Source organism: Eubalaena glacialis, chromosome 10 (assembly GCF_028564815.1).
Source record: "Eubalaena glacialis isolate mEubGla1 chromosome 10, mEubGla1.1.hap2.+ XY, whole genome shotgun sequence".
Taxonomy (NCBI): Eukaryota; Metazoa; Chordata; class Mammalia; order Artiodactyla; family Balaenidae; genus Eubalaena; species Eubalaena glacialis.
This window is the reverse complement of record NC_083725.1, coordinates 18,444,020-18,467,659: the sequence shown is the minus strand read 5'-3', so window position 1 is coordinate 18,467,659 and position 23,640 is coordinate 18,444,020. Positions and strand designations below refer to the sequence as shown.

Here is a 23,640-nt window from a genome sequence, read left to right as displayed (position 1 = left end):
TGAATACAGGCGTGCCTCAATTTGCCCATTGGAGGGTTCTGGAATTTTCCATGTTAAGTAAAGGTCTTCTTAGTCAAGTTCTGTTTTGGTGGTTTTAGGTGAAAACCCTGACTCGGTGGTAGTTATTTTGTTAGAAAGGAAAATTTATCATGGCATCCCCTCTCCCCCACCTCCAACCCCATGTTTTTCCCATAGTAAATGGGCGTTTTGAGCAAATTAGACTATGTGGGTCAGAATCCCGATTTCACCGCTGACCAGCGGTGTGACTATGGTTACATGACTTAATCTCTCTGTGCCTGTTTGCTCGTCTGTAAAATGGGAATAATAACAGTACCTACTCGCTGGGTTGTTACAGGAATTAATAAGTAAATATTTGTCACGTGCAAGGAAGGATGGCAGAAAGTAAATGTTTGCTATTGTATTTTTGCTGCCACTGTTGGTGTGAAGCTGGCAGTGCAGGGTAAAATTTGTGTTCGTGTTGGTTCAGGTCCTGCTTTCCCCCAGAGGTGTCAGTTTATCCAGCACCTAAGAACCGCTGCCTCTGGCTCCGTGTGTTTGGAGCTGATTCACAGTGAGCACCTGCATTTTCCCCCAAAAGCTGATCTTTTGTAGCACGGTGGCCAGGGTACTCTTTGTCCCATTGACCTGAAGCCTGATGAGTCATTCCAGCCCTCATTTAAATTTATCTAGGCAGCACTCCACCGTCATCAGTTCCAAATGCCGAGGTGGCTCACTGATGCAGTGTCCTATTGCCTGTGCACGTGGTCAGGCCAGGAAATCACTGTGGTCGGGGCAGAGACGGAGAGTACAAACACCTTCTCACCCAGAGAAGTCTGAGCTTGTGGATGCGGCGTGTTCCAGAGCCCCTTTCCTTTCCCACCCCACAGTGCGGGATGCTTCCAAGGGAGGAATCAGCAAACGTCACTTTGAGTGCTTGACACATGTCAGGTTCTGTGCTAAGTGCATTCATAATCAGAAGCTGACTCAAACCCTCCAGCTGCCCTGTAGGGTGGATATTCGTTTCCCATTCCCTGATGGGCAGAGGGAAGCCCGAGAGGTTAATGGACTGGTCCCTGGTAAGTCGGTGAAGGGTGGCACCAGGGTTTGTGCCCAGGTCTTCTGGCTTCATGTTCATGGTTCTTTCCATAATGTCCTGCTTGGATTTTCAGCCCCTGATGGAGTCAAAGGGAAGGAGGGACACAGGAAGGACCAACTCATGTTCCCTGCAGCTGCTGACCAGGAGGCTCATTGCTTGGCCAGTTCTGGCCTCCTGGCTTCCTCCGGTGGCTTGAAGGGAGGGAGGGAAAGTGCAGCTTACCTCGAAGGGTTTGTGTCTTTGGGGGCTGGGGCCACATGGGTCCATCATCTCTTACAGACATACAGAGAGACCAGCTTCCAGTGATAGAGGCCTTTTATGCTGACTCCAAAAACAGAAAAAGGGAGAGAAAAAAAAAAACCCATTTACAAAAATAAAAATTCCATGCCGTTAATTTCATGCCAGCATAATCAGAAATTCCCCTTTCTACTGTTTCCCCTTAAAAGCCCCCGTGTCCTTATTATGCTGGCTCAGTCTGGAAAAACTCTGGTTGGGTTTTGACTACATGAGGCTTATCTCTGCAGCTGCAAAGAGGGGATCCGGTACTTTATCGTCAGCACGGAAACTTCGGCTAAGAACTCGCAGAAACCTGCTTAATTCCATATTCCTAGCTCACTTTCGGTTCTTGTCCTCAAGACCTGATTTTCTTGAGCAGGAAAAGATTGTGTTCAGCTTTGCAGTAGGAAGAATCCAGGTTAGATAAGAGAAGGAACTTCCTGAAACAGTGGGGCCTTACTGGCGAAATTATTAGAAGATGCAGTCACAGAAATTGTGGTGGGAGGAGGAGTTGTGTGCCAGTTGGAAGTGGTGTTTAGAGGTCTCCCCTCTTCAGGGCCATCTAGATCCCCCCAGGTGATAAGTAAGGACATACACACCAGGCATGCTAAGAATGAGACCACACCATCACCCCTGTCTTTGCAGAGGGCAAGGTGTGTAGGGCAGGGGCACAAAGACCGATCTCAGGTAGACTTGGGTTTGAATGCTAGCGCCTGACTGTGAATTTGGGCAGATGGCATCACCTGTCCGAACCGTCAGGCTCCTCTTCAGTGAAGTGAGGTTAGCGCCTTACCTCTCAATGTGATTCAACCATGTTAAATGAGGTACCATGTCACATAAAGCACACAGCAGGGACTCACGTGTGAGGCCGCCTCCCTTGCTTCCCGCTTCTCTTGTGACCCGGCCTGACGAGGGAACCTCTCACTCCCAGCCCCAAGCCACCCTCGCCTGGCATTGGTCTCTAAGTGGATTAGCTGAGCGTTGTGATCTTAATGCCATTAGGCCTGCTGGCACAACTCTCCTTGCCATAGTGAGAAGCAGATGTGGCCGACCGTAATGGCCTTCGGTGATCCATCAGGCCCGGAGCGCTGGGGGAAACATCATGAGTGTTAATTCGGGGGAGTCTTTTATGGTAGCTGGGGGAAGAGTGGAGGGATTGTTTGAAATGTATTTATTTAGGCCGTTCAGCAGGTTAGATGCTGCCGGGGGTCTACCGTAGCTAAAGTCCCCTCCTCCCCCCGCCCTCCTCTTTAAAGAAGGCCCCTTCCCAGCCCTGAAGCCCAGGCCTGATTACTTCCAGAGTTGGAGAGACAACTTAGCAGGCTCTTGTTTCTTGCCGATGTACCTTATTAGTAGCACCTGGCATCATAACCCACTAATGGGAACCAGCGCTCTCCTCCTGCGTGGCCAGTGACAAGTAGCCCTGTCAGCCGGAGCTCGCCATGCGAGGAAGTCCCTATTAGCTTTATGGTCAGGAGAACTTGTCCTGTTCAGGAAATGAATGCTGCCGCTAAAGGTCCACGGCCCTGACCCTGGCAGCATAACCTGTGCGGGCCGGGGAGACCCCGCTCAGGATGCTTGGGATTTCAGCCCCTCTCTGGTTCTTGTCATATGTAAAGAGGGAATCATTGTGGTATGTTGCAGCCTTGAACTTTTGATTTATTCAGCAAGAGCGACTTAACCATTTCCATGCCTGGACGGCTGTGTGGTGACAGAGCTGAGGGTGTGTGCCTAGGTGTCTGGGGCGGAGGACGGAGCCCCTCATGCTGGCCGGCGTTGTCTCTGGGATTCAGGGGAGGATGCTTTGCTTGCTTTTGCCTTCCCGGAGTGTCAGGATGTTCTGGGGGAGGTTGTTGCCTGCAGAACGGTGGGAAGCTGGGCGGCGTCGCGTCTGCAGTGGAAGCTGGGTTTGAATTTATCCTCTGCCCGTTTGGAGCTCTGCCATAGATACCTACCCACCTGCTTCCTCATTGCGAGGAAGTCAATTTCATACTTGCTGCCATGATGTTGTTCATAGGACGGTGCACACGGGACACCCAGGGCCATGCACGTGGCATGGTCTCAGGGCACAGTGTTGGAAAGGATGTGCGTTTCCTTTATTCTCATCATAAAATGGTTTTTTAAATGGAAAAGAATGGCCGAGCACTTTTTTTCCTTTTCACACATCAAGACCATTTTTCCCCCTCATCACAGCCTAGAATCTTTACGGAAAGACTACTTCCTTAGGTGGCTGCTTCTTCTGTATTTTTCAGCCCGTGAGTAATGTTTCTAAATGTGATTTTCATGGAAAATAGCAGCATTTGACCTCATTCTTGAGGGGAACTTTGGCCTGACTTTTTGAGAAGAGACGTTTGTGTGTTGTCTGGCAAACGGATGCGTCACTTTTGCTGCTGTTGCTGCCGCTGCCTTTTTTAAAGGCCCCTGGTGACAAAAGAGTGAACTACACTGAGTGTCGTCAAGAAAGGGTGGGCCTGTGCGGGGAGGGCTTGGACAGGACACCTCCTTCAGGAACTTCAAAACAAAGCTGTCCCTCTGTCTCTGGCATTTATGGCATCGTTGACAGTAGTTCAAGGAGAAATAAAAATAAGTTCCTACCGACTACGGGGATGGGTGCAAAGAGTAAAGGAGAGACGTGGTCAGCGGTGGCGGCAGCTGGACCTGGAGTCTTGGGGAATGGGACCCTGGCTCATCGCTGGGCACATACACACCCTCAGGAGGTACTTCTCACCGCCTCAGCCCTCTCTGCATCCTTTCAAATAAACAGCAGCTCCTGCCCCTCTGCGAGCAGGTGAAAGCTGCTTCGAGGGCGTTCACAGAGTAGGGATTGGAAACGTTCGCTGCAAAAGTGAAATCGTGACAGTTGTCCCCTCGATGCTCTGCTAAATTAAGGATCCGCTAACATTTCTGAGTCTACCTCCCTATATACCCCACCCCCGTCCCCTTGGCAGAAGGGATAAAGACGGTACCTAAAAACAACGTGAAGCCGCTGCTAAATCGAGTGACTCTAAAAACATTTTTCTTCCTTGAAGTTGAGCGTGGAAAACCAGGGCTGGACTCACAAGCACTGCAGACCCGTTTAGGGCCCAGTGCTGGCCCCTTCCTCAATTCCTAGCACAATGGTTTTCATTGCCACCGCTCCCCCTCCTTCCCCCCTTCATAATTATCCACTATTTTACTTTTTGTGTCCTGACAGCTACAGAGTGGGTTTTGTTTTTTGAGCTGAGTAGCTGCTAAATATTCCCCAGCAGCCAGATTCAATGGCTCGAGGGGGGGATAGGCCAAACCTTGGCATCCCCTGTTGCAAAAGTGAAAAATATTTCTGTTTGCAGTTAATTTTAGTGGCAAGCAGATCATGTTAACTGGATGTAATTGCTTCCAGATATGGCGGAGGGTTTTGTGTGTTGAGATGAAGGGTCTGGTAAGTGCTTACTTCCTGTGTAAATTAGCCTATTCCATTCAGGCTTTCATTCTGGCCAGCCCTGGATTCTGTCATTCTCCCATTTTCCCCCTCCCCAGCCCGCAGCCTGGTGTGAGAAGCAGCTTGCTCCGTCCGCCCGTCCGAGTGCAATTCTTTTGTCACTTGGAGCCACTAACCTCTTGGTGCTTGATGTGAATTTGCCCTTAAAATAATGAGAAGGATTTGAAAAGATGCCACCTGGACCCACTTCTTGCTGGGCAAAGGCAGATTTGCAGAGCCCAGGGGCAGCTAGTATCTCCTGGTCACGTGGATGGTGTCTCAGAACCCAGAACTCCTGGTTTTCCTTGGATTTTTTTCCCTGCTGCCCTCTGACCCCTACTCCCACCTTGGAGAATACCTTTTTCTCCCTTTCCGAACAAAGCACATTCCAGTGGGTCTGAATCCCAGAAAAATGAAACGGCTGTTGCGAGGAGGAGAAGCTTGTGGCCATAGAGAGTTCTATTAGTCAGATACGAAGCCACCACTCTTGCAGAGCAGGTTGGACCAACACACACACCTGCCCCTTCCTGCAGAAAGGGAGAGGCAAATCCACCCAGGGAATCTTCTCCAGGTTCCTGTAGGTTTCCAGGGTTGGAACCGAGGAAAAGTGTTAAGATCCGAGTTCTCCTAAATTCCGATTTTGTCCTGTGGCCAGTCCCACATTCTTAGTGCTATTTGCATAAGAGATTGCTGTTTATCTTCCTATATCAACTCCACTGATAACCCCTGTGGTCTGTTTAACAATCTATGAGGAGTAGATGACTTGATAAATGCCAGTTTTTCCAATATGCAAAGATAAACTGTTGGGGTCAGGGTGAGGGGTGGTATTAGGAAGGAGAGACCAGGTGGGGAGCCAGGACCCTCTTTCAGATTGGGGTGGAGATGTGTGAAGGCACCTGATGGCAGAAAACAGGTATCTTGTAAAACACAGCAGCTGCATTTATCACACAGTTTATCAGCTTCCTGCCCTCCCCTACTTTTCTGCCCCTTCGTGTGGACACGCAGCCTTTGTGAACATTTCGCTGAGCGGGCTGTCAATGCCCGTGTTCATACAAGAGGGAGAAGGGTGTAGGCAATCTTTGCCTCTTCAGTTCCTGCTGTTTTCTCCCTTAATCCTCTCCCACTCCCACAAGTTGTTGGCCGATAAATAATGTGTGCTTACTAAAAATACGTAAATCTGAAATCTTAAATGGGTGGACTTTTCCCACCTGCCCTGAATTTGCTTCTTTAAGCAGAGAGCCGGGTTCCGGAAGAAGCTAGGTGAAAAGAAAACTTCTGACCCCATCACCTAGTCAATAAGCTGTCTGAGAATCAAACAAAAGAGTTTGGACTGGCTGCTAAAGCTAGGAACCCAACTGATAGCTTTGTTTTGATGTCCTTGTAATGTTTGCAGATCACGGAGGGTGCTATTTAGAGCAGGGGGTATCTACCAGGACAGACTTACTGGGAAGTTGAAACAGCGAGCACAAAGTCCGGGAGATGCTAAAGATAGTGAAATACAGCCCGGGAATTGGGGAGGGGATGACGGTTCCTCACGCAAGGGAAGAGGCTCTCTGGGACGTTACGGAGGTGGTGTTTTCTAGGGACGGTGTGCAGTGATGGAAGAGTGCAGGCTTCAGAGTGAGGCATCCTGGATGAAAAGCCAGGCCCCAGAATTTACTAACTGGATACCTTGAACAAGTTACTTGGCCTTTCTGAGCCCTCATTTCCTTGTTCTGTTAAAAAAATATGTGGCTAATACCTTTTAGGTGGTTATGTGAATAAAATATGTATAAAGAGGGAATTCCCTGGTGGTGCAGTGGTTGCCACTGGACGCTCTCACTGCTGTGGGCCCGGGGTTCGATCCCTGGTCAGGGAACTAAGATCCCACAAGCCATGCGGTGCGGCCAAAAAAAAAAAAATTATAAAGTGCGTAACACAGTGAAGGCAGTTTGTAAACGGGCACTACTGAGCTTTAGAACCTGCCCTTTTGGCCCAGGGGAGCAACTGTGAAAGGAACCAGTGAAATCTTTTGTTTTGGGCACTGCTAAACTGAGGATGGTACTGACCCTGTGCTAGCAGCCAGCAGGTGAAATAATAGGTGAATAAGTTCAGTGCATTGTGAATATAGAGGTCTCCATTTGTGAAGTGCTACTGCCCTTCTAAAGAAGCCTTCGTATCTAATGAGTGATCACTTAATCCTGTGATGCGGCCACGGCCCCAAGCACTTCAGAAATCTTTCGGAATCCTTTCCAAAGTCTGTGCTACATTCTTTTGCCTTGTCCTTTGGGAGGGTAGATTTGACTTTTGGAAATGGTCAAAATAATTCCGTGACAAATCTGGTGAATATAGTGTGCGATGACACTGGTGACGGTGGGCTGACTCCGAAGGTAGATTTTTGGAAAGAGTGTGTAGAGAGGGCTTGTCAGCTCAGCCCCCGGGGGGTGCATGTTGGCCTTACTTCTTTGGATGGGAGGTGAACAAGGCCAAGGGGCTTGTGATTTCCAACTGCTGTCCCAGAAGGAGTCGTGTCGCTGATCCCCCCACCACCTCCCAGCCCTGGGCCTGGGGCGGACTCCTCTCATTGCTGGTGTGTTCTGCACTTGTGGTTTGGCCTCCTGTGAGTTTGGGCTCCCAAGAGGTACTTCTGGTGTTAAAAAATCTAGACCACCACGAGTCAGTGTTGCTTGCAGTCAGGAAGGATGGATCGAGTTCTGACACATACCCTCCAAGGGGGTAGGCACAGGAGGCTTGGGGGCCTGAATGTGAATCCTGACTTTATCTCTTGGGGAGGCTCTGGCAGGTGAAAGGAGCTTGTGTGTTAAAATCCTGGCCTGGTACCCGGCACATCCTCAGCGTGATTAGTCCCCTTTTCTAACAACCTTACTTGTCCTGAACACCTGGAGGGTGGAGGCAGGAATATTTGTCTTTCCTCTCCGTGGGAACCACCACTGGGCTGTCAGTTGAGCTCAGATTCACCTTGGGATTGTCCAGTCTGGATCTTTGGTGACCTGGCTGAGCAGGGGCCCGGTGCTTAGGCCCTCTCTCCCTCTCTCTCCTCGCTCTCTGCATTATTTATAGTAAACCGTATTAGAACCGAGTGTTAAAGTGGAAGGATGAGTCATTCCATTGAAACCATTGATGACATAAATAAAAGCGAACTGCTTACTATGTGTTTTGCCCAGTATTCAAGGCCAGGTTGTGCTAACTTGAATGCTCCCAAACTGGATCTGTGAAAGTATACACATGTGGGAAAAAATTCAGGCCTAAGCAGAGGGAAGTTAGTTATTGAAAATCCATTTTCGGTATCTGCTTTCTCCCTTCTATTTACTTCCGATCCATATTCAAATCCTGGCTGTCATCCTTCCTAATGAGATGGACTGGCTTATTCACTCCCTGGGGTTTGTTTATTTTGGGAAGGTTGAGGAATAGTGCAAGGGGGGATTCTGCGTGCCCCCCACTTCATCCCTCTTCTCATCACCTGTTGAGGGAAAGCACTCAGAGCTCTCCATCTGCTTTGCAGCTGTGGATTCTCAAGGTGACCAAGAATCATAAACTGTTAGAGCTGGAAGAGTCCATAAAATTGTTTATTTCAACATGCTCATTTAGGGTGGAATAAGTGGAGGTCCAGAGAGGCTCTGTGATTCACCCAAGGTCACACAGCAAATTAGTAAGGACTAGAACACATATCTCTCATTCCCTGCCTACATTCCGTCACAAACCTGCCTGTGACTGCCCAGGTCTGCTCCCCGCTTCCACCAAGGAGGAGATAAGAATAGAGTCTGACTTGAGAGCAGTCTCAAATCTTTGGATATGCTGGGTGGATTTTGGCATGGTGACTGGCCTCGGGGGGTCCTCATTAACCTCTGTACTGCTCAGCTAATACTTAAAATGTATATGTGTATGTTGATACCTATGAGAGAAAGTAGAAAATGGAAAGATTATGTGAGGTATACAGAAAAAACACAAGGCAATTCAGAGATGAAATGCCTTCCACCTGGAGGGATTCATTTTTTAAAATATTTTTTTATCTATCAGTTTTATTTTTTTGGCTGCATTGGGTCTTAGCTGCGGCACTCGGGATCTTCGCTGAGGCATGTGGGATCCTTCGTTGTGGCGGGTAGGCTCCAGAGCGCGCGGGCTCTGTAGTTGCGGCACACGGGCTTACTTGCTGCACGGCGTGTGGGATCTTAGTTCCCGGACCAGGGCTCGAACCCGTGTCCCCTGCATTGGAAGGTGGATTCTTAATGACTGGACCACCAGGGAGGTCCCTCATTTTTAATTTGAAAGAATTTGTTGAACACTTATTGCGTGATGGCCATCAGGTTAGGCCCTGGGAATTCAGTGGGGAGTAAGAGAAACAGAGCCTCTGGCCTTGTGAGGCTTTCTGGATGGGGGAGAGGGAGATTTAGCTAGCGTTCCTATCGTTGCAATTGTGATAAATGCTAGGATCCTGGGTAATATAACTTCCTTTGGCTGGAATGAGGGTGATTAATGTTGGAATGGTAGGTTGGGGTCAGATGGAGATGCCAAAAAATGCCAGACCAGGGGAGGGGACAAGGCAGGGTGGAGGGGTGACGAGAACGTGGGCGGACCTGAGGGCAGATTTTCATGCCGCCACTTGCAAACTCTGATCTTGGCCACATGCCTGAAACACTGTGAACCGTGGTTTCCTCATCCCTACGGTGGGGTTATCATGTGGGATATCACGGGGGCTAGCCTGAGGATTTCAGATAATGCAGTTAACACATTCTGCACGGTGCCTGGAACAAGGTAGTTGCTCAATAAGTATAACTGTTGTTAGTTTGGAGACTTTATCCTGGGGCAGTTGGGAGCCTTCGAAGGCGTTTGAGAAGAAGAGCGACGTGGCCCGAGCTCTCCATGCTGATCGTTTTGTCCACCTGCGTCCTGACAGCCTATATCCTGCTACCCCGGCTCTGTTTCTGCCTTCAAGAATCAGTCTGAAAAAAGAGTTTGTTTAGCGGGTGATCATCAGTCCCTCCTCCTGCGTCTCGTATCCAGCGTCTACCGAGATTTGATGAAATGACAGGAGATGGACCCTTGCCGTCTCGTCTCTGTGGGCAGAGGGCCTGGGACAGGGAGGGGGACTGGGGAGAGGGGACTCCAGCCGTGGGATCAAAGGAAATGACACCACGAAGCTGGCCAGCCAGACTGTTACTGGCTCTCTAACTCTCTTTTAATAGAAACCTGAAGGAAGGTCTGAGCTCAGCCTAACCGTCCGTCGCCCCGCTTGCCTCCCTGATAGCGAGTCGAGGGCCGGTATCTCCCGTGGGCCAGTCTGGGCTGTGGTTGGAGCCCGAGGCAGTGTCTGCAGAGCAACAGCGGCTCGGGGAGATAAGGGCCGCGTTGTGTAAGAGGGGCTCGGTCTGTTGGCCCCGCGGCTCCTGGCCCCTGGTTAACTGCTAACCTCAACGGAGGAGCAGGGCCCTTGCTGGGAAAGGCCGTTCCAGGGCCCCTCGCTGGTTCCACTGATGCCTTTTTGTGGTTGGATAAAGGAAGCTCATGTAGGCCGCCCACAGTGCACACTTGGGCTTGGGCTACGGGTGTTTGGTTGTTTTGTTTTTCTCCTTTGTCTTTCTTAAAAAAGAGAAGCTGAAAGGGGGGCAGTCTCGCTCGGCACCTACCCCCTGTAACCCGAAACAACAAAAAACAAGCAGTTCCTAAACCGGGCGGGAAAGACATCCTCCTTCCCTGCCTGACATCCCCTGGTCCCCAGAGGCCAGCTTGAAGAATTTGGTTTGGGAGACTCTGGGTCTTGAGTAGAAGCCCCTGTCCTGGAACATCAATACCAGCTTTTCTAATATCCCAGTAGCTGGGTCCGGGGAGCTGTGGTAGAAAGTACATTGTGCTTTACTTACCTTCTTCCTTCTGTCTTCCCCAGCCACTTTCAGAATGGATAAGTGAGCCGTAATGCTGTGTCCCCCGCCCTTTAAGGGGCGATGGAACCCAGTACCCTGGTTTCTGGCATTGCCCTGTTGTGATGGGCAGTGGGCTGGAAGGGACTTTTGCGGCCAGCCCCCATTCTGAGGCTCTCATGTGCTCCATGCCGCCTAGCCTCCTCCCAGGAGAGGGATGTTACTGTGCCCTGAGCAGCCAGTTCTGTTTCCAGAGGTTTCTTAACACCCCACCACTACTTCTGCTCTCTGGAGTCACAGAGACTGTGGGCCACAGCCCTTGAGATACTTGTAGGGTAGCTACGTGTCTTCCTTATTTAGGCAGTGGTTTCCCATATACCATGATTTTACTCCCTTTCACCATTCTCATAACCCTCTTTTAGGTACTTCCAGATTTGTAAATTTTACATCACTCCAGACATCAGAGGGATTACATGCAGTGACATAACCAGGTGGGTTTGACCAATATGGGGAAGGACCAGACACTCACCTCCATTGTTTAAGATGTTATACTTCTGCTAATAGCTCGTCTGGTGTCTCCCTTCTGTTCTTTCCATTGGATATCCTGAGGTTATTTCCCTTGCTCTCGGCTGTCTGATTGCTCCCAGAGATTGCAGTGATTTTTTTTTTTTTTTTTTTTTGCAGGGGAGGGAAGTGGGGGGTGATTAAGAATCAGGAGATGGATGGGAGATGATCTCTCTTTGAATATTAGCCTGAATGGATGGTCATTTGCAGGCTTGGTGGTTGCTCCATGCCCACTGCAGGGGTCTGGCTCAGGGATGGTCAGGGGAGGGAAGGTGGTGATTTAAAAGATTCGAGGTGGTGGCTTATATTGATTTTTAGCTTATCTGACCCTTTAGCTAGAGGCTGCTCTTCCCTCAAAGTGTCTAACTAGCTGTGACTTAAAGCAACAGAGAAATGTATATCATCCCTTCCTTTGCATTAATTAGGGCTGGGAAATTCATTATGTAGAGGGATAAGTGCTTCTGAAGAGGGAGGCTTCTAAACCAATTTAGAGATCTGTGGCCAGACTGCATGATTCCCAGGTAGCAGGTCGGGGTGGGGGAGAGTTGATGAGACATGAGTGGTGAAAGGAGTGATGGAGGGTCAGGAAGGCGAGGCACCCAGAGCCCTGTGCAGCCAAGCCCAGATCAGATGCCCTTCTCCAAGAGGGCCCCAAGTTAGCAGTCCTGGGAGCAGGCTTACCGTGGATCTTCTAGGAATGTTGCTTTCTAGGTTTAGAATACAATGTTGAGATTAACTGCTGTTCAGGCACATGGTCTGGTTAACCAAGGGTTAAATCCTACATCCCCTTTAGTCGTAAAGCCAGTTACAAATCTGCCATGGAGCCCTGCCTTCCTGCCTTGGTAGGCCAAGTCTAGAGGACCTACCAGAATGATCGGTGAGTGAAGACCCTACCAGGGTGATTCTGTTCTGAAGCTGTAGAGGCATGGGCAAGTGAACGGAGCGTGTAGTACCCCTCACCCCCCCAGGAATTCTCCAGAGGTTATGTTTTCGATGAAACCTGTGATAACTAGCTTTTTTATTTGCTAGTTTATCCTGGAACGGAGGCCCTGTGGCCCACAATGAACAGTACATTTTTCATCCTGACCCAGGGCGCACACAAACAGAAACCAGAGGTTCAATGGAACTCTATTTATCTGTACTATATGCTGTGGACTCTGATATTTTCTCTTCCATTTTGTCTCTCCTATTTCATTTAAAAATGTTAATCAAGACCCACTAATGGATTGTCATGCATAGTTTAAAGAGCACCCCAATATAGTGAGGATTTAGCCATGGGTATTCAATTCAAAAAACATTTACTGAGCACCTACCATATGCTAGGTGGTTGCTAAATGCTGGGGGGTAGTGCACAGATATTAATAAAGCCCCTTAAGAGCTCACAGTGAAACAAATGATAGCCACACACACACACATATATATATGGCTATGTGTGTGTGTATATCAGACATATGCTCAATTATTATATTAGTGAGGTACTGGGGGAGCACAGGAGAGGAATTGAATGACTCTGAATGAAGCTCCAGGAGGGCGTCATGGAGGTGGTGGCATTTGGCTAGTCCTTGGAGGATGGCAAGGCTTTGGAGAAGTAGAGCTAGGCTCTGTCATTTCTAGTTAGGAGGTGGGAAAAGGTGTGACAGTGTATGAGTTGGGGTGGAGGGCCCGCAGACAGCTCAGTGTACTGGAGTGGGGGATGGGTGTGGGATGGATGGGAGAGCAGGCGGGAAAAATGGATTGAGGCCAGGTCACAGAGTTCTTTGAATGCCGTGCTAGCAATTGTGGACCTTTTCAAGGCTGAGTCGGTTGGAGGTTGGGTAACTGAGATTTCAGTAGAAGACAGACCTGGGAGAGGTGAGGCCACATAGCCACGCTAAGCCCCCTCCGTTGCCATCCAGCCTTCTCTGAGTGGTTGGGGGTGGAGGTGGGAGTGGTGAAGAGCTTTGCAGGCAGCCTGGATGGGATGCTGACTCTTTTTCTGACGTTCTTTCCCATCCTAACTCCTGCCCACGGTCCATGCCTCACTTTGGAGGAGAGAGCTGCCCATGGAGCCCCCTGGCCAGTGACATTGAATGGGCCCCATTGGACCAGGCTCACACCTGTCCTTTCTCACATTCAGGCTCAACCCTTGGCAAACATGACGCAGCAGCGCAAACTCAGCCCTGGGCCTCCCAGAAGTCAGGCCGTTTCCAGGAGAGCAGGGTTTGGAATGAAAGTGCTTTTGTTTTGGGCGTTTTCTACTCCCCCACCCCACCTGGATTGTCCTTCTCTCTCTCCGTGGTCTCCGAGTCGGGCCTCTTTGGGAAGCCTCGTGTCACCGTTTGGCCCTCTGGCTTGCCCCTCATTTGTCTCTGGCAGCGTTTCTAAGTGGGCACCATTTCATGATATGCTCCACTGCCTTCTTATGAGGCTGTCTGGGCTTGTGTTTTGTCTCCCCAACTATGGCACAGGCTCTGTGAGGGCGGCGATCATGGTTTATCCATCCTCTCTCCCTGCACTACCTGACACCTTGCTGAACACACGGCAGGTATCGTAGCTAAGTGAGCACCCGCTCTGGACGAAGCCCTTCCTGTGCATTAGTACGCTTCATCCTCACAGCCACCCACGGGGTGGGTGCTACTGCCAGAATACTTGGGTGCTTAGAGGTTCACTCTTCCTAGCTTTGGACTTCGGATCGTCTGCCCCAGGGTGCTCCTCGGACCATTTCAACCCAGCTTTCATCGGGGTGACTCTGTTGATGCCGTTCTTTCAAAGGTCGCCTGTGACCTCCTAGTTCTCGAAAGCAGTGTACCTTCCTGGACTCTTAACATCGATCCCCCTGCCCACCCCCCTCCATATTTCCTGAAACTCCCTCCCTAGAGGCAGTGTGATCTAGTGCATGGAGTTCTGCAGGATCTGTGCTTGCCTTTTTTTCTTTTTTAATCTTTATTGGTAAAGTTTTTTCATTAAAAATTTTTTAAAAATTGAATTATAGTTGATTTACAGTGTTGTGTTAGTTTCAGGTGTACAGAAAAGTGATTCAGTTTTGTGTGTGTACACATATATATATGTGTGTATATATATATATTCTTTTTCAGAGTCTTTTCCATTATAGGTTATTACAAGTTGTTGAATATAGTTCCCTGTGCTATAAGTATGACCTTGTTGGTTCTCTATTTTATGTATGTTTTGCCTCTTGTTGAGGGGCAAACACTTTGGCTCCCATAGTCTATTTCCTCATCTGCAAAGTGCTGCTAGTTTCTCCTCTTCACAGGAGAGGTGGGGGGCTGTCAGTGTGTGTCTGTGGTCGCTGAATGTGACCCTGTCATCCCACAATGGAGGTGTTTCCTAAGATGATGTCCTTACTGTTTCTCCTCTCTCTCCAGTCTCTTTCTTGGCCATCTCATGGTTTCCGTGATCTCCTCTCTGTGGATGACTTCCAGATCTCTGTCTCTAGTATTTTTGTCTTCCTTGTGTTGCCCACATGCCTTTCTAGCTGCCTGCTGGGTACACCAACCAGTCCTGCCAGAAACTAGAACTTGGTGTGCTTTGGGCTGAGTTCAGCACTGTCCCTCTCGGATCTTCTCCTCTCTGTCCTCAGATTCTGCCAGAGGCTCTGCCCTCTTCTCCAGACCGTGGCATCGTCTGTGGCTCCTACCTTCCCTTTGCCTTCCCCATAGCCCTTTGCCCTTCCAGCCCATCTCCTCACTCTCACTTAACCAGATGGTTATACCAGTCTCCTAACCAGCCTTCCTGCAGTGCCCCCGACTGTGGCTTATCACCACATCCTCCCGAAGCAGAGCTCTGATGGCGTTGCTGCCCTGCTCAGAAACCCACAGTGGCCATTGCCTATTCCGGAGAATCAACTAGAGAATTCTTAGCTGGGTGCTCAGAGCCATCAAGGATCCTAGATTCCACCTACGTTTCTCTGCCTCTTCCCTTTCTCAGCATGTGCCTTACACCCCTCAGGAGCAGGGACCATCTTTTTCATGTCTGTTTCATGTCTTTTAGTCCGTCATCCAGCATATGGCAGCTCAGCACAGTCTGCTGTTGCATCAAACTCTTTCTTTCCTTCACTTGCCATGACTTCTCCACTCATCACAACAGGGCCAGAGCTTTCAAGCTCAAGCACCAGTGCTGTCTCCTCACAGCCTTTCTTGGTGCATCCTCCCCTTGGCTTCCAATGGGAAATAAAATGCCCTCCTTTGAACTCCCATCCAAAGGCGTATAGATAAAACTTGATCTTTATTATTGCCACTTCTGCCGATTTCTTCCCTCAGGCACCTTAAGTTTCTGGGGGTAGGACCTCAGTGCTGTTCAGTTCCATAGCGTCCCTCTCCCACTCCTTCCTCCCCCAGAGCCCTGCGCCGTGCCCTGGACATTGTAGGTGTTCCACGAATCTTGTCGCTTAGTGAATTGGAGGTTGTCTGATGGATGGTGGCATTATTATGAAGCAGAGGTGGGCTGGGCTTTCTGAATATCTGCAATGCGGTACTAAGGGTTGGTTAACCACCAGGGTAAAGCTGGTAGGAAGGGGAATCCAGAAAGCAGGCTCAGGCTCGGGTATTATCAAAGCAGAACCATCTTTGCTTTGGAGCTTTTTCTTTTCTCTTTGCTTTTTTCTGTCCGCCTGCCCCTCCCCCCGCCCCGCTTTTTTGATCAGTGCCAAATTTGTCCTAATTGGCATCTTTATTATGGCAGGAGTAGGCCAGGCAGGAGCGAAGGGCTGGGGGAGTGTGAACGCTGTGTGAAGGGAGGTGGCTGGGGGCTGCACACACAATGCCTTACTGTGCAGGCGCAGGTATTGCCGGGTGACAACTAGCAGGTTCCCTGGGCCAAGGACCACGAGCCCCTGCCACTGGATGCTCCCTCCCCTTTCCTTGCCCTCCAGCACTCCCAGAGGGGACCCACATTCCAATGAGAAGCAGTCCTTGGGGAAAAGGCGTCATGGAGAGCTTTGCTGGGAGGGGCGGCAGGGCTCAGGGGGTGAACATTTGCTGGTTCCGCAGTCGGGGTCTCCCTGTGGGTTAAGGGAACCTTGGAGGGGTGAAGGGAAGGACTCAGAGAAGGACTTCTCATCTGCCCCTGCTCGCCTGGTGAGCGCGGTTGTACCACTGCATTGAATTCCATGCCGTCTCTTCAGTAAGACTGAGGGCTCTTTGAGGGCGGGGACTGTGGCTTGTTCTTTTCTTTACTCCAGTCCCCAACCTGGCACAAGGTGATGACCCATGATGTGTTCAGCGGGTTGAGTTGTAGAGGGCACCTTTGATCCCCAAGACCCAGGGAGGGAATCAGGCCTCTGTGGCTCCTAGAAATCTTCACCTCTCCAGACCAGGCTTGGATGGGGAGAGGCAGAGGCTGCTGAGTTAGCTGGTGAGGAAGCAGAGGGGATGACGATCTAGCTACAGCCCTAAAGTGCCCACTGGGGAATCATCCAAATTTTGCACCTGTGCTTGTCAAAGTGCTGTGTGTTCTCTGCAGGATTCGTGGACGTGGCGCAGGTATGAGCTGGATCCGGAGACGAGAGGGGCAGGGAGGCTGGGTTGCTCCTCCCCTTTTTCCTCCTTTAGACTCAGCAGGTAAATCCCAAGGTGTTTGCAGTGTAAAGGTCCAGGGGTTTTATAGGCACCCGGCTGGCAGGTGCGGGTCTATAGCTCCACTTGGGGCCTCCCTGGGGCAGCCAGCCAGGCTCAGGGCAGGAAATGGCTGATTCTGGGTCACTTGGCTGCTCTTGTTTGCTGCTGAGTTTGTTCCTGTAATCAAGATCTTAGATCTGGAAGGGACACGAGGAGATGATCTAGTTCAGCTCATGGCTTTCGGGCAAGAAAAGTGGTATTAATAGTCTCATGCCCATTTCATGGGCAGGTACCTGAAGGCCCAGAGTTGATGGAGTGGTCTTATAAGTCATTAAACATGGCTGCCTCTGATCTTCTCTCCTGGTCCCTGCCACGACATGCTGTGGACGGTTGGGGGGAGAGGTATCACCTCCCTGGTTTGGTGCATTTTCTGTGGGGTGAGGCCATCCTTGTCACTCAAGGCCTGAGAGGGCCAGGAAGAATGTCCTTGCTTTATTTCTAGGGGCCTGATGCAGAGAGGGTGGCAGGAAGACAGGGTAGCCTCTTGAGCTTTGGGGTTTCTCTGAGTTGAGGCCTTGCCTGGCTGGCCCTGGGAGGCTCTTGGTGGCTTGAGAAGCGAAGTAGGAGGCCTGGCCTAGCCCTCCTCTCCACCGGCCCGCATCACAGAAATGCCTGGACTTTCCGGCGGTGAGAAGGTAGTTTTGGAGAGCCTGTGTGCCTGAGGCCTCGTCTGGGGCTTGTCTGAGGTCTGGGTAAGAACTGTGGCTTAGAGACCCAGCCTTTTTGTCCCTCAATCCTGGGAAACTCGTTTTCAAACTTAAAAAAAGGACTTCATTTTCTTGGATGCTGTGTGGGGTGGCCCTGGCCTGTCATGGACAGAGGTCTGAGACTTCCTCCGCTTTCCTATCCAAGATAGGGGTGTATGCTCTGTGGCTGCCCTGCCCTTTCTCATGAGATAGCTTGTATCCCTACCAGACTCTGAGATTGTTTCTGCTTTCTTCTGCAGGGTTTTATCTCTGTGGGAAATTTAAGCAAAATGTATCTGACCTTGTTGTTTCTGCTTGTTTGTTTTGTCCTCTAAGTTTCAGATTTCACACCCCGCCCCCAAGGTGGAGTTACTGAAAATCACAGTGGGTGTTACAGGGCGGTTAAAGGTCCTTATATCCTCCTATCTGGCTGCGGAGAGGACAGGCAATAGACATTTAATAAAGGACCTTTCACCATATTCTCATGTCTTTCCCCGGCACCCCCTAAGCTTGGTCGAATAGCGGATAGACGTGAATTCTCAACTCCTAGCCTGTGCATGCCAACTTCCGTAAATGCAGTGCTGACTGGCTATGGTCTGAGCAGCTCCAGGGGCGTTTGGCCTCTGTTTTCTCTGTGTATGTGAGTTGGGTTGCTACTTCTGTACTTCTTGGTGCCTTTTTCCTTTTCCCCAGTCTTATCTTTCCTTCTTTCTTTGCTTTATGTTCTTTTGTAAGTATGTAGCTGTACCTAGTGTGATATGGTTCCTTTCTGCTTCTCCAGCTTGCTGAGACAGTGTCCCGTGGCTGCGATCAGGGTGGACTCCAGTCTCTCTGCCAACTCCCCTTCTCCTTGCTTTTGTCCAGTTGGCTGGACAAAGAGAACAAAACCAAATGGCCTCCCCTCCCCCTCTCCTCAACCAGTCACGCCATGGTGTTCTGAGCTGATCTTCCTGCAGCCATTTAAACACGTGCTTAAATGCCTAAAAGTCACTGCGACTGGCCAGGCCCGTGCACCCCTCCTCCCTGACACCCCCAGACCAGCCAGGGCCTCATCCTTCTGTCTTCCTGCCCCATGGTGCCCAGCGGGCGCGGGGTGGTGGGGCAGAGCGGGGCCTCTGAGGCTGTGCTGACCAGCAGCTCTGTTACAGCAGAGGAGCAGGAGGGCTGGGGCCCAGGGCGGGTCAGACAGGCCTCTTTTATTTACAGTACTCTCTTTCACGGCCCCAGTGAAACAGGAGCCCCGAGAGGCTGCAGTGAAAGGGCACTGTGTTTGTGCACTCAGGCCTTCCAGGGCTTGCTACAAAAGGTGGGGACACCCGGAGCACTGAAGGGCTTTTTGTCACCGGCAGTTTGGCCTGGGGTGGCAGAGGGCGAGAGTGCAGGGGTCGCTGCTGGGATTGTGAGCGTGTGCGCGTGTAGACAGCTCTCAGCTGCTCCTTAGAGCTGATTTTGTGGTCTGGGGTTGCGGCCGGGAGGCACTGTGTCTTGATCCTCTCGATTTGTTGTAGCAAAGCATTCCTTTCTCCCTCATGTTTCTCCTGACGGTCCACTCGTCTCACATGAGCTACGGTTCAGGGTGTAAAGCGTAGAGGGGATCCCACTCTCCTCCCCTCACTCTCCTCTCTGAAGAGCAGCTTCATGGGCAGCGATCCACTTCCGCGAGCTCTTGGATCCTTGTAGCTGCCATTTCCTGATTCCTCCTCCCCGCCCCCCCTCCGCCATGTTATCCCTCTGAGCCTTAGTTTGCCCATGTCTAAAATTGGGGCAGTGATAGCATCCACCTAATACATAGGGTTGTTGTATGGACTGCGTCCGATAACTCGTGGGATTGGCTCGCACGGGGTTCTTTCAAACGAACCAGCCACAGTCTCTTTCTGAGTCTGAGGAGCCAAATTGGGGACCCCACTTTGTAATGCCCCCAACATTCCTTCCATCCTCCTTGGCTCTTGGGGTACTTCATACTTGTCCCCCTCTGGTCTGTGTTACGTGATAAAAGGAAGAGAAGTTTTCCAGAAGAACATTCAAAGCATTAAGGTTTGAGATTGTAGAACAGATGAAAACACACATATACCACACCACACCCCAAAATTACCCTTTCAAAGGAGAGAAAAAACCACTAGGGCCTTCCCTGCATTGGTAAATTCTGGAAGCCTGACGGTGCTTTCTTCATTGACCTGCTGTGACTCCAGTGGCTGATTCCAGATGGGTGTGGAAGCCTCCAGTATTTTTGCCTTTGCCCCTTAAGTATATCTTTGAAACTGTATTTCCAGAACCAAAAAATCAGGGCCACAGATTAGCAGTGGCACAGAATGGTTAAATTCAAGCCTGTTCTAGAGCTCCTCAGGCCATTTGGAAGCCCTGGGTGGTCCGTGCGGTGGGGAAGTCGCTGTCCCCCAGCTACAGACGGGCCGTCTTCCTTTCAGCCTTTGTTTTCAGGCACCCCCTTCCTCCTCTAACTTACCACCCCAGCCGCTCCTGAGGGGGCAGCGCCCCCGTGTTCGCGCCCATCTTCCTGAGAGGCAGTTAATAAACAGCCACAAGTAGAAGCAAGAAGACACCTAGAAGGAGGTGAGCGAAAGGCCCGGATAAGCGTGGTGGAGCCTTGGCCTGAAATATAGACTTATAAAGCGCCTCAGAAAATCTCTTTACTGTGCACTCACCCCTCAGGCCATTTCTGTGTCCTGTCCAGCTGGAAGCAGAAAAAGCTTGGAAAGACACAGTGAAGGAAGTTTTCCCATTTAGCCAGCACTGATTTCTCTGCTGCCTAGTTTCTCTGAGGGACTCATCTGTAAGAAAAATGGAGAACCTTATTTCTACCGCTTAACCCATGTCCATTTTCTAGATGGCTTATAGAAAAGGCCTCACACTCGCTCTTTGAGACAGTTCGTCACACACTAGAAATGGTTCTGGATGGTTCTTGTGTTGTCAAGAGACACTTTTTCTTTCTGTCTTTGTGTGTATGGAATAGTGATGACATCATTGGCTTATACTTTGAACCCTTCGCTGGTTAAACTCTTCAATAAAGGCCCTTAAAAAAATACTTGTGGACTTTTCAGTAAAACAAACCTAATTAGTCCACTGATAGTATGAGATGCTTGCTTCATTCACACAAGCCACTCGGAAAGGTTTCCTCTCCTCGTTGGTGAGGGCACAGGGCACCCCATGGATCGCAGTGCCGTGGCTGTTTGGGCACCCGGCTTCTGGGGGTCGGTGGGGAGCTTGGGCGTGCAGACAATGGGAAGGGGCATCCAGAGAGCCATTGCTGCTCACGAAGTTGTGTGTGGGCTCAAGCATGGCTGCTAGTACTCCACATGGTACTCTTCTATGTTAGAAAAGGTCCCCCTTTTCTAATGGATGGAATGGGGTCGGATTTTGCACCTGCTTGCCCCTCATTCGGGTACACAAGGTCCCCGGCCCAAGGGGGCTTCCATGCTTGGAGTGGTCCTGAAATGAAAGCTATTCTAACGAGATGTTTTTGAGTCATCAGCCCATTGAGTGTCAGTGGGCGGGAACAAAGGTTTCCAAAGGCCAAGGCCTCCTGAGGGTTTCACTGATTCCTCAACCAGTCTGGGCGCTCCATCAGCCCAGAGCTGGCCAGGGCCCTACACCCACTGCACCAGGCTGCAGGCCGCTGCGGCTCAACTCCACAGGAGCCAGGGGCCTCTCTGCCTGTTCTGGCATCCTTAAAGCTGCCAGAAACATCAGGTGGAGTTTATGGCATCCTTATAGCATGACTGTCTTTTGTGACCGAGGCCAAGAAAAACAACAGGAAGGGGTAGGAGTGGTGACGCGCATGCACGCAGTCCGCAGTCCCTGGCACTGCCGTGTGTAGGGTTGAGCTTGGAAAAGCACAGCACCTTATGCAACCAGTTTCTTCGACATAGATATGGAGCTGAGAGAGGGAGACCCGTGAACAAGGCAGAATTCAGCCCTTTGCAAGAAGATCCGATTCCCTCACCCCTTTTCCTCATAGTTTTGCTCACCAAGGCTGGATCTTTCAAAACCCACTGCTAGGCATAGACCTGCAGGGGAGTAAACCCTAGGTCCCTTTAGCCTGAGCACCCTTGGGTGTGGTGTTGACAAGACTCTGAAGGGCCCACTGTAAGTAGACCAGGGCCTGAGAATGATTTCCATTTAACTTATTATTATTCTTCCTCCAATAGATTTGAAATCTATTTAAGTTTTCAGGGTCCCATAGCCTTTTAAATGTTTCAAGTATATTCTCTCTGGTAGGTTACCTTTTCTCTCCCTGTAGGCTATAATTAGTGTCCTTTACACAAAATTGGCTTAGAATTGGATTTAGAGAAGATAAGAATCAAATTACCAGTATTTATCTTGTAAATTCCAAAAGATCTACTTAAGACACTGTATTTAAAAAAAAGGAGTTTAAAAGAAAAGTTTATTCTATGAAAAAATAAATTCCTCATAGTCTGAGCATCCCAGGGCCACTTTAATATTAAAACTGCAACTTCCCTTGGAGGAACCTAAAATTGCCTTTTCCCTTGTCTCAGTTTTATCTCCAATTGAGCTGAAATATGTTGCCAGACTTTGGATGGTGGAGAGCTGATGTCGTCTGGGTTTTCATTAAAATTTGGAGGGTTTGGGTTATCTCTGATTCCTGATTTGTGGTAAGACATAAACCTCTAAATATGTCTATCTTAAAAGATATATATGCAATTTTTTATCTTGGCATTTTAAGTTATTAAGCTTTCGGGAGATGGGAAAACAGATCTCTGAGGTCTCCTGCATGTTTGCATGACCTTAAATGTCAGCATGCTAGTTTTCACATGTTGCCTAGTACAGTAAGTCCCTAGCAGGTTTAAATAAGGTCGTATCAAAAAAATATGCCTGGGTTTTTAACACTGTTGGCTCATGAAGGTGCCAGGCAGTAATGGCATATTCAGATCGTTCATTAAACCATTCAGCTGCATTCCCTATACCCTGCAAATCCTTCCTTTATTCAGGCGCACATCTGGTGTTGAACTCAAAACTCTCTCCCCTCAAGCGAGGAAGTGAAGGGTTTCAGCTGCAGCCCCTGGTTTGTGGCCAGGGTCATCCTTCACAGGCGCATCCTTCACAGGCACTTTTGTGACCTTGTAGGCACTCTCTGCATGACCTTCTGCTTCAGCAACATTGTTGACTGCAGTTTTCCAAATTGATTCTGCCTTTTTTTTTTGCTTCTGATGAAGGTGTTGGATGCCAAAGCACAAACAACGGATTCCTTTTAAGGGAACAAAAATGTATTTTGTGAGCAATTCCACTTCTGGGTATGGACCCAAAAGAATGGAAAGCAGGGACTTAGATAACTTGTACACCTGTGTTCATAGCAGCATTATTGACAATAACAAAAAGGTGGAAACAGCCCAAGTGTCCACTGAGAGATGAAGGGATAGATAAACACGTGGTAAATGCACACAGTGGAATATTATTCAGCCTTAAAAAGGAAGTTCTGACACAGACGCTTGCTATAGCATGGATGACCCTTGAAGATGTTATTCTAAGTGAAATAAGCCAGACATAAAAGGTAAGTCTTGTATGGTTCCATTTATGTGAAGTACCTATGCTTATAAGAAGCAAATTCATAGAGACAGCAAGTAGAATAGAGGTTACCAGGGGCTGGAGAGGGGGCGGAATAGGGAGTTAGCGTTTAATGGGGACAGAGTTTCAGTTTGGGATGATGAAAAAGTTCTGTGGATGGATGATGGTGGTGGTTGCATAACAGTGTGAATGCACTTAATGCCACTGACCTGTACACTTAAAAATGGTTAAAATAGTACATTTTTATGTTATGTCTATTTTACCGCAATAAAAAATTATATTAATTGCGATACCTGGCATTTGAGACAGAATTTCTTGGAAAACACTGAGGTTACCATACTGTTAAAAGCCCTTTGCTAAATGTTAAAGAAACAGTTACTGAGATACAGTCTTGGTTATCAGCCACCAATCTAGCACCCTTTAACCATCAGTATTGTTATTAGATGGATAAAATATTTTTATTAGATACTACGTCTCAAGTGGTATGATTATTTGTTGAGGCCCTGTGCTTTTATTACTCATATGATTCTAGAAAAGTCTCCCCTTTTTGGTTCTG

At 49.4% G+C, this 23,640-nt stretch overlaps 1 protein-coding gene across 1 annotated transcript in view; it reads left to right on the top strand.

The window, feature by feature from the left end:
• The window catches only part of ZBTB16 (zinc finger and BTB domain containing 16), a 192,983-nt gene that overhangs the window by 12,194 nt on the left and 157,149 nt on the right, over positions 1-23,640 (top strand). The gene's annotated exons all lie outside the window — the stretch shown is intronic.